This window comes from Ovis canadensis, chromosome X, assembly GCF_042477335.2.
Source record: "Ovis canadensis isolate MfBH-ARS-UI-01 breed Bighorn chromosome X, ARS-UI_OviCan_v2, whole genome shotgun sequence".
In the NCBI taxonomy this organism is placed as follows: domain Eukaryota; kingdom Metazoa; phylum Chordata; class Mammalia; order Artiodactyla; family Bovidae; genus Ovis; species Ovis canadensis.
In genome coordinates, this window is record NC_091727.1 from 96,092,047 (window position 1) to 96,101,226 (window position 9,180).

At 39.6% G+C, this 9,180-nt stretch overlaps 1 non-coding gene and 1 pseudogene across 1 annotated transcript; both read right to left on the bottom strand.

Moving 5' to 3' along the window:
- Nucleotides 1–2,850: 2,850 nt before the first annotated feature.
- TRNAW-CCA (transfer RNA tryptophan (anticodon CCA)) lies at nt 2,851–2,922 on the bottom strand. Its single transcript has one exon. It is a non-coding gene; the product is annotated as a tRNA-Trp (tRNA).
- A 5,201-nt stretch (nt 2,923–8,123) lies between these two features.
- On the bottom strand, nt 8,124–8,961 carry LOC138930004 (small ribosomal subunit protein eS1-like; annotated as a pseudogene).
- Nucleotides 8,962–9,180: the final 219 nt, after the last annotated feature.

Here is a 9,180-nt window from a genome sequence, read left to right on the forward strand (position 1 = left end):
CCCTCTCCCACAGAGTCCAAAAGACTGTTCTATACATCTGTGTCTCTTTTGCTGTCTCATACACCAGTGGCTAAAGCTCAACATTCAGAAAACGAAGATCATGGCATCTGGTCCCATCGCTTCATGGGAAATAGATGGGGAAACAGTGGAAACAGTGTCAGACTTTATTTTGGGGGGCTCCAAAATCACTGGTGATTGCAGCCATGAAATTAAAAGACACTTACTCCTTGGAAGAAAAGTTGTGACCAACCTAGATAGCATATTCAAAAGCAGAGACATTACTTTGCTGACTAAGGTCCGTCTAGTCAAGGCTATTGTTTTTCCTGTGGTCATGTATGGATGTGAGAGTTGGACTGTGAAGAAGGCTGAGCACTGAAGAATTGATGCTTTTGAACTGTGGTGTTGGAGAAGACTCTTGAGAGTCCCTTGGACTGCAAGGAGATCCAACCAGTCCATTGTGAAGGAGATCAGCCCTGGGATTTCTTTGGAAGGAATGATGCTAAAGCTGAAACTCCAGTACTTTGGCCACCTCATGCGAAGAGTTGACTCATTGGAAAAGACTCTGATGCTGGGAGGGATTGGGGGCAGGAGGAGAAGGGGACGACAGAGGATGAGATGGCTAGATGGCATCACTGACTCGATGGACGTGAGTCTGAGTGAACTCCGGGAGTTGGTGATGGACAGGGAGGCCTGGCGTGCTGCGATTCATGGGGTCACAAAGAGTCGGACATGACTGAGCAACTAAACTGAACTGAACTGAACACACATGGTGGATTCATGTTGAAGTATGGCAAAACCAATACAATATTGTAAAGTAAAAAATAAATATATAAATAAATAATTTTAAAAAATAAAATAAAATATTGACATATAATTGAAACCTTGAAAATGAGTTGAACTTCATGGGTAATTTATATGTGGATTTTTTTTTCAACAAATGTATATAGAACAAATAATCCACAGTTGGTTGAATCTGCAGATGTGCATATACGTGTATGGAGCGTGAACTATACAGTTAAAAGCAGAATTTCAACTGTGTGTGGGGTTAGTCCCACTAATACCCATGTTGTTCAAGGGGCATCTGTATTTATTCTCTCTTTTGTAATGCAAATATAGAAGACCTCATATTTATTGCAAGCAGTCTAAAAAGTCAGTTGAAATAAGAATAAAAATTATGCTAAATATTTTTAAAAGATTACTTTTTAGAGCATACAGAGTTTTTTCAGATTGGCTTCTCTCACTTAGTAATATGTACTTCCAGTAAGATTCCACCATGCCTTTTCATGGCTGGACAGGTCATTTCTTTTTAGCTCTGAATAATATTCTACCATCTGAAAGTACCACAGTTTGTTTATTCAGTCACTTACTGAAGGACATCATTTGACTGCAGGTTTGGACAATTATGAATTGAACCACTATACATACCCAGGTACAGGTATTTGCATGGACATCATTTTACAATTCTTTTGGAAAATACTAAGGAGTATGATTCCTGGATAATATTAAAGGATGTTTAGTTTCGTAAGGAACTGCCAGTCTTATAAAATAGCTGTACCATGTAGATTTCCCACCAGCAATGAATGACAGTTTCCTATTACTCCACATCCTCATCAGCATTTGGCATTCTCAGGGCTCTGAATTTTGGCTATTCTAATACTTGTGTTCCCTTCATGGATCACAGCCTTGTCATGGCAAAGGGGCTTGCATAACTCAATGAAGCCATGAGCTATTCCATGCAGGGCCACCCAAGATGGACAGGACATAGTGAACAGTTCTGACAAAATGTGGTCCACTGGAGGAGGAAATGGCAAACCACTTCATGGTTTGCCTCAAGAATCCCAGGAACAGTACAAAAAGGCAAAAAGATATGACACTGGAAGATGAGCCCCCCAGGTCAGTACGTGTTCAATATGTTACTGCAGAAGAGCAGAGAGCAGTTACAAATAGCTCCAGAGAGAATGAAGCAGCTGGGACAAAGCAGAAATGATGCTCACTTGTGGATGTGTCTGGTGGTGAAGATAAATTCCGACACTGTAAAGAACCATACTGCATAGGATCCTGAAATACTAGGTCCATGAATCAAGGTAAATTGGATGTGGTCAAGAAGGATATAGCATGATTGAACATCAACATCTTAGGAATATATAGGAATCGGTGAATTTAATTCAGATGACTACTATATCTACTACTGTGGGCAAGAATTCCTTAGAAGAAATGGAATAGTCCTCAGAGTCAACAAAAGAGTCTGAAATGCAGTACTTTGGTGCAATCTCAAAAATGACAGAACGATCTCAACTTGTTTTCAAGGAAAATCATTCAACATCATAGTAATCCAAGTCTATGCCCCAACCATTGATGCCAAAAAGCTGAAGTTGACCAGTTCCATGAAGACCTACAACACCTTCTAGAAGTAACACCCCCAAAAAGGTGTCCTCATCATTATAGGAAAAAGTGAAAGTGACAGTTGCTCAGTCATGTCCAACTCTTTGTGACCCCATGGACTATACAGTCCATGGAATTCTCCAGGCCAGAGTATTGGAGTGGGTAGCCGTTCCCTTCTCCAGGGGATCTTCACAACCCAGGGATCGATCCCAGGTCTCCCACATTGATAAGTGGTGCTGGAAAAACTGGATAGCTACATGTAAAAGAATGAAATTAAAACACTTCCTAACACCATAAACAAAGATAAACTCAAAATGGATTAAAGACCTAGATGAGGTGAGGTGAAGTCACTTAGTCATGTCCGACTCTTTGTGACCCCATGGACTGTAACCTACTAGGCTTCTCCGTTCATGGGATTCTCCAGGCAAGAATACTGGAGTGGATTGCCATTTCCTTCTCCAGGGGATCTTCCCGACCCAGGGATCGAACCCGGGTCTCCTGCATTGGAGGCAGATGCTTTAACCTCTGAGCCACCAGGGAAGATCGTCCCAAAGACCTAGATGTAAGACCAGAAACTATAAAACTCTTCAAGGAAAACATAGACAGAACACTTGATAACATAAATCAAAGCAAGATCCTCTATGAACCACCTCCTAGAGTAATGGAAATAAAAACAAAAGTAAAAAAGTGGGACCTAATTAAACTTAAAATCTTGTGCACAGCAAAGAAAACTATAAGTGAGGTGAAAAGACAACCTTCAGAATGGGAGAAAATAATAGCAAATGAAACAACTGAGAAAATATTAATGTACAAAATATATAAGCAGCTCATACAACTCAATACCAGAAAAACAAACAACCCAATCAAAAAGTGGGGAAAAGACCTAAACAAAGAATACATACAGGTGGCTAACAAACACATGAGAAGATTCTCAATATCGCTCATTATTCAGTTCAGTTCGGTCGCTCAGTCATGTCTGACTCTTTGCGACCCCATGAGTCACAGCACACCAGGCCTCCCTGTCCATCATCAACTCCTGGAGTCTACTCAAACTCACGGCCATTGAGTCGGTGATGCCATCCAGCCATCTCATCCTCTGTAGTCCCCTTCTCCTCCTGTCCCCAATCCCTCCCAGCATCAGGGTCTTTTCCAATGAGTCAACTCTTCACATCAGGTGGCCAAAGTATTGGAGTTTCAGCTTTAGCATCAGTCCTTCCAAGGAACACCCAGGTCTGATCTCCTTTAGGTTGGACTGGTTGGATCTCCTTGCAGTCCAAGGGACTCTCAAGAGTCTTCTCCAACACCACAGTTCAAAAGTATCAATTCTTCGGCACTCAGCTTTCTTCACAGTCCAACTCTCACATCCATACATGACCACTGGAAAAACCATAGCCTTGACTAGATGGATCTTTGTTAGCAAAGTAATGTCTCTGCTTTTTATTTTTTATTTTAGTGGGCAGCCTTTCCCTTCTCCAGGGGATCTTCCCAACCCAGAGATCGAACCCAGGTCCCCACATTGCAGGCAGATTCTTTACCAGCTGAGCCACAAGGGAAGCCCTGTCTCTGCTTTTTAATATGCTATCTAAGTTGGTCATAACTTTCCTTCCAAGGAGTAAGCGTCTTTTAATTTCATGGCTGCAGTTGCTCATTATTAGGGAAATGCAAATCAAAACTACAGTGAGAGATTACCTCACACCAGTCAGAATGGCCATCATGAAAAATTCTACAAACAATAAATGCTGAAAAGGGTGTGGAGTAAAAGGAACCCTCTTGTACTGTTGGTGGGAATGTAAACTGATACAGCCACTATGCAAGAAGGTCTGGAGATTCTTTAAAATCTAAGAATAAAATCACCATATGACCCAGCAATCCCACTCCTAGGCATATACCCAGAAGAAACCAAATGAAAAAAGACACATGTACCCCAGTGTTCATTGCAGCAGTATTTACAGTAGCTAGAACATGGAAGCAACCTAGATGTCCATCGACAGATGCATGGATAAAGAAGCTGTGGTACATATACACAATGGGATATTACTAAGCCGTAAAAGGGAATACATTTGGGTCAGTTCTAATGAGGTGGATGAAGCTAAAGCCTATTACAGAGTGAAGTAAATCCAAAAGAGAAAGATAAATATCATATACTAATGCATATATCTGGAATCAAGAAATATGGTACCAAAGAATTTATTTGCAGGGCAACAGTGGAGAAATAGACACAGAGAACAGACTTATGGACATGGGGAGAGGGGAGAAGTGGGTGAGATGTATGGAAAGAGTAACATAGAAACTTACATTATCATAAGTAAAATAGATAGCAAATGGGAATTTGCTGTATGGCTCAGGAAACTCAAACAGGGGCTCTGTATCAACCTAGAGGGGTGGGTTGGGGAGGAAGATGGGAGGGAGGTTCAAGAGGGAGGGGATATATACATACCTATGGCTGATTCATGTTGAGATTTTGACAGAACACAACAAAATTCTGTAAAGCAATTATGCTTCAATTAAAAAATAAATAAATTTTTTTAAAAAGATACCATAAGAAACAGGCAAATTTGACCTTGAAATACAAAATGAAGTGGGGCAAAGGCTAACAGAGTTTTGTCAAAATAACATGCTGGCTATAGCAAACACCATTTTCCAACAACACAAAAGATGACTCTACACATGGACATCACCAGATGGTCAACACCAAAACATAATCAGATTGATTATGTTCTTTGCAGCCAAAGAAGGAGAAGCTCTAAACAGTCAGCAAAAACAAGACCTGAGCTGACTGTGGCTCAGATCATCAGCTCCTTAATGCAAAATTCAGACTAAAATTAAAGAAAGTAGGGAAACCACTAGACCACTTAAGTATGACCTAAATCAAATCCTTTGTAATTATACAGTGAAGGTGACAAATAGACTCAAGGGATTCGATCTGGTAAACAGAGTGCCTGGAGAACTATGGATGGAGGTTCATAACACTGTATAGGAGGCAGTGACCAAAACCATCCCAAAGAAAGAAATGTAAGAAGGCAAAGGGGTTGTCTGGGGAGGCTTTACAAATAGCTGAGGAAAGAAGAGAAGCAAAAGGCAAGGGAGAAAGGGAAAGATATGCCCAACTGAACACAGAGTTCCGGAGACTAGCAAGGAGATAAGAGATCCTTCTTAAGGGAACAGAGTAAAGGAATTGAGGAAAACAATAGAATGGGAAAGACTATAGATCTCTTCAAGAAAATTAGAGATATCAAAGGAACATTTCATATAAGGTTGGGCACAATAAAGGACAGAAATGGTAAGGACCTAACAGAAGCAGAAGAGATTAAGAAGAGGTGGCAAGAAAACACAGAAGAACTATACAAAAAAGGTCTTAATGACCCAGATAATCATGATGGTGTGGTCACTCACCTAGAGCCAGACATCCTGGAGTGTGAAATCAAGTGGGCCTTAGGAAGCATAACTATGAACAAAGCTAGTGGAGGTGACGGAACTCCAGCTGAGTTATATAAAACCCTAAAAGTTGATGCTGTTAAAGTGTTGCACTCAATGTGCCAGCCAACTTGGAAAACTCAGCAGTGGCCACAGGACTAGAAAAGGTCACTTTTCATTTAAATCCCAAAGAAGGGCAATACCAAAGAATGTTCACACTACCAGACAATTGTACTCATTTCACACGCCAACAAGGTAATGCTCAGAATCCTTCAAGCTAGGCTTCAACAGTACGTGAACCTAGAACTTCCAGATGTACAAGCTGGGTTTAGAAAAAGCAGAGGAGCCAGAGATCAAATTGCCAATACCTGTTGGATCATGGAGAAAGCAAAGGAATTCCATAAAAACATCTACTTCTGCTTGATTTAATACATTTAAACCTGGACTGTGTGAATAACAACAAACTGGAAAATTCTTAAAGAGATGGGAATTCCAGACAACCCTACCTGTCTGTCCCCTAAGACCTGTATGCAAGTCAAGAAGCAAGTTAGAACTGGAAATGGAACAACAGACTTGTTCAAAATTGGGAAAAGAGTATGACAAGGCTGTATACTGTCACCTTGCTCATTTAACTTATATGCAGAGTGCATCATGCAAAATGCCAGGCTGGATGAAGCACAAGCTAGAATCAAGATTACCAGGAGAAATACCAACAACCTCAGATATGCAGATGACACCACTCTAATGGCAAAAAGTGAAGCAGACCTAGAGCTTCCTGATGAGGGTGAAAGAGAAGAGTGAAAAGCTGGCTTGAAACTCAACATTCAAAAAACCAAGATCATGGCATTTGTCTCTATCACTTTATGGCAAATAGAAAGAGGAAATGTGGAAGCAGTGACAGATTTTATTTTCTTGGGATCCAAAATCACTGCAGATGATGACTGCAGCCATGAAATTAAAAGACACTTGCTCCTTGGAAGAAAAGGTATGACCAACCTATACAGCATATTGAAAAGCAGATACATTACTTTGCCAACAAAGGTCCATATAGCCAAAGCTATGGTTTTTCCAGTAGTCATGTATGGATGTGAAAGTTGGACAATAAAATAGGCTGAGCACTGAAGAATTGTTACCTTCAAACTGAGGAGCTGGAGAAGACTCTTAAGAGTCCCTTGGACTGCAAGGAGATGAAACCAGTCAATTTGAAAGGAAACCAACCCTGAATATTCGTTAGAAGGACTGATGCTGAAGCTGAAGCTCCAATACTTTGGCCACCTGATGCAAACAGCTGACTCATTGGAAAAGACCCTGATACTTGGAACAATTGAAGGCAAAAGGAGAAGGGGGCAGCAGAGGATGAGATGGTTAAACAGCATCACTGACTCAACAGACATGAATTTGAGCAAACTCTGGGAGATAGTAGAGGACAGAGAGCCTGGTGTGCTGCAGTCCACGGGGTGGCAAAAATTTGGACATGACTTAGCAACTGAACAACAACAACAATACTTGTGTAGCAATATCTCATTGTGGTTTTAATTTGCAATTCCCTAATGATATATGTTGTTGAGCATCTTTTCATATGTTCATTCATCATGTATATATCTTCTTTCATGAGGTGTCTCTTCGGTTCTCTTGTCCATTTTTTAATTGGGTTGTTTTCTTACTGTTAAGTTTTAAGAGCTCTTTATATATTTTGAGCTACAGTCCTTTGTCAGATGTCTTTTGCAAATATCTTCTGCCAGTCTGTGCTTTGTCTTCTCATTCTCTTGACAGTATCTTTTGCAGAACAGAAGTTTATAATTTTAATGAAGTTTAAGTTATCAATTATTTCTGTCATGGATCATGCCTTTGGAATAGTATCTAAAAAGTCACTGTTATACCTAAGGTCATCTACATTTTCTATGTTATAGTCTATTAATTTTGTAATCCTGCATGTTATGCTTAGGTAGGTGATCTATTTTGAGTTAATTTTTGGGAACAATCTATGTCTAGATTCTTTTTTTTGGGGGGGGGATGTCAATGTCCAGTCATTTTATCACTTTTCATTGAAAAGACTATTTTCTCTCCATTGTATTGTCTTTGTTCCTTTGTTAAGTGAGTCTATTTCTGGGCTCTCTATTCTATTCCATTGATAATTTTTCTATTCTTTCATTAAAACCACACTGTCTTAATTACCGTGGCTTTATTGTAAGTCTTGAAGTTGGGTAGTGTCAACCCAACTTTGTCTTCTCCTTCAGTATTGTGTTATTTTAGCTATCTATGGTTATTGCTTTTACTTAGAAGCTGTAGAATCTGTTTGTCAATGTCCACAAAATAATTTCCTGGGATTTTTTTTTTTACCACAAATAAGATCTTTTATTTGTCACCATTAAAAGTCTGCATTTTAAACAGATTCTTGGACTGGTGGCTCATATTCATCAGCTCATTCAACTTTAGCACCTGTCTCATCCCCAATAGCTTTTCCAGAACTACTAGCTTCACCATGTAGTTCCATGAGTTTTCCCAATTCAAATTTGGGCTTCTTCAGCATTTTTACTTTTCTAACGAAGACATCATGGAGCAGATAAATAGACTGGCAAGCCTTTTCTATGTCTTTTCCAATGCTATCTGGAATCAATTTATTGACTACCTCTTTCAAGTCATTTGTCTGCACCTCTTGGGTCATGATTTCCATCATCTTCTTGTGGATCTGGTACACCTGCTGGTGCTGGGCATAAGAGGTCTTCTGAATCTGATTGTTGCATTTTTTTAATTAAAACTCACAGAGTAACCATTGGTAGTCTTGATATCAATGTGAGTTTCAATCATGATCTGCCATTTTTTGACCATGGAGCACATTTTGTCACGGCTAAGATCCATACCATGAAAATTAGTCAGACAGTTTTTGCCCTGAACATCCTCAGTAATTAGCTTGAATTTTCTAAATGCTACTTCATCATTCTGTAGATCATCAAGACTCACTTCAAAAACACGACCTTTGAGGCCATCAGATGTGATTTTGGTTTCTTGAGTTCTCATGACCAATGTTTTCCCAATATTCCTTATATTGAACATAACTGATGCTTTCACATCATACCAATCTCTTTTAGGAAATGGGACAACCACTTTCTTCTTGGCTCCCTTTTTGCCTCCTCTCATAAGGTGCTTGTTCTTGCCGACCGCCATGGTGCTGCTCAGAGCCAAAAGGGCTTTCCTGAGATTTTAATTGGGACTAAATTGAATATATAAAATAAATTGGAAAGAAGTAACATCTTGACAATACTGATTCTTCCTATCCATGCATATGGAACATCTCCACTTACTTAGAGTTTTTATTTCTTTCATTAGAGTTTTGTAGTTCTTTTCCATATTTTTAACATAAAACATGAAAGTGTATATTCCTTA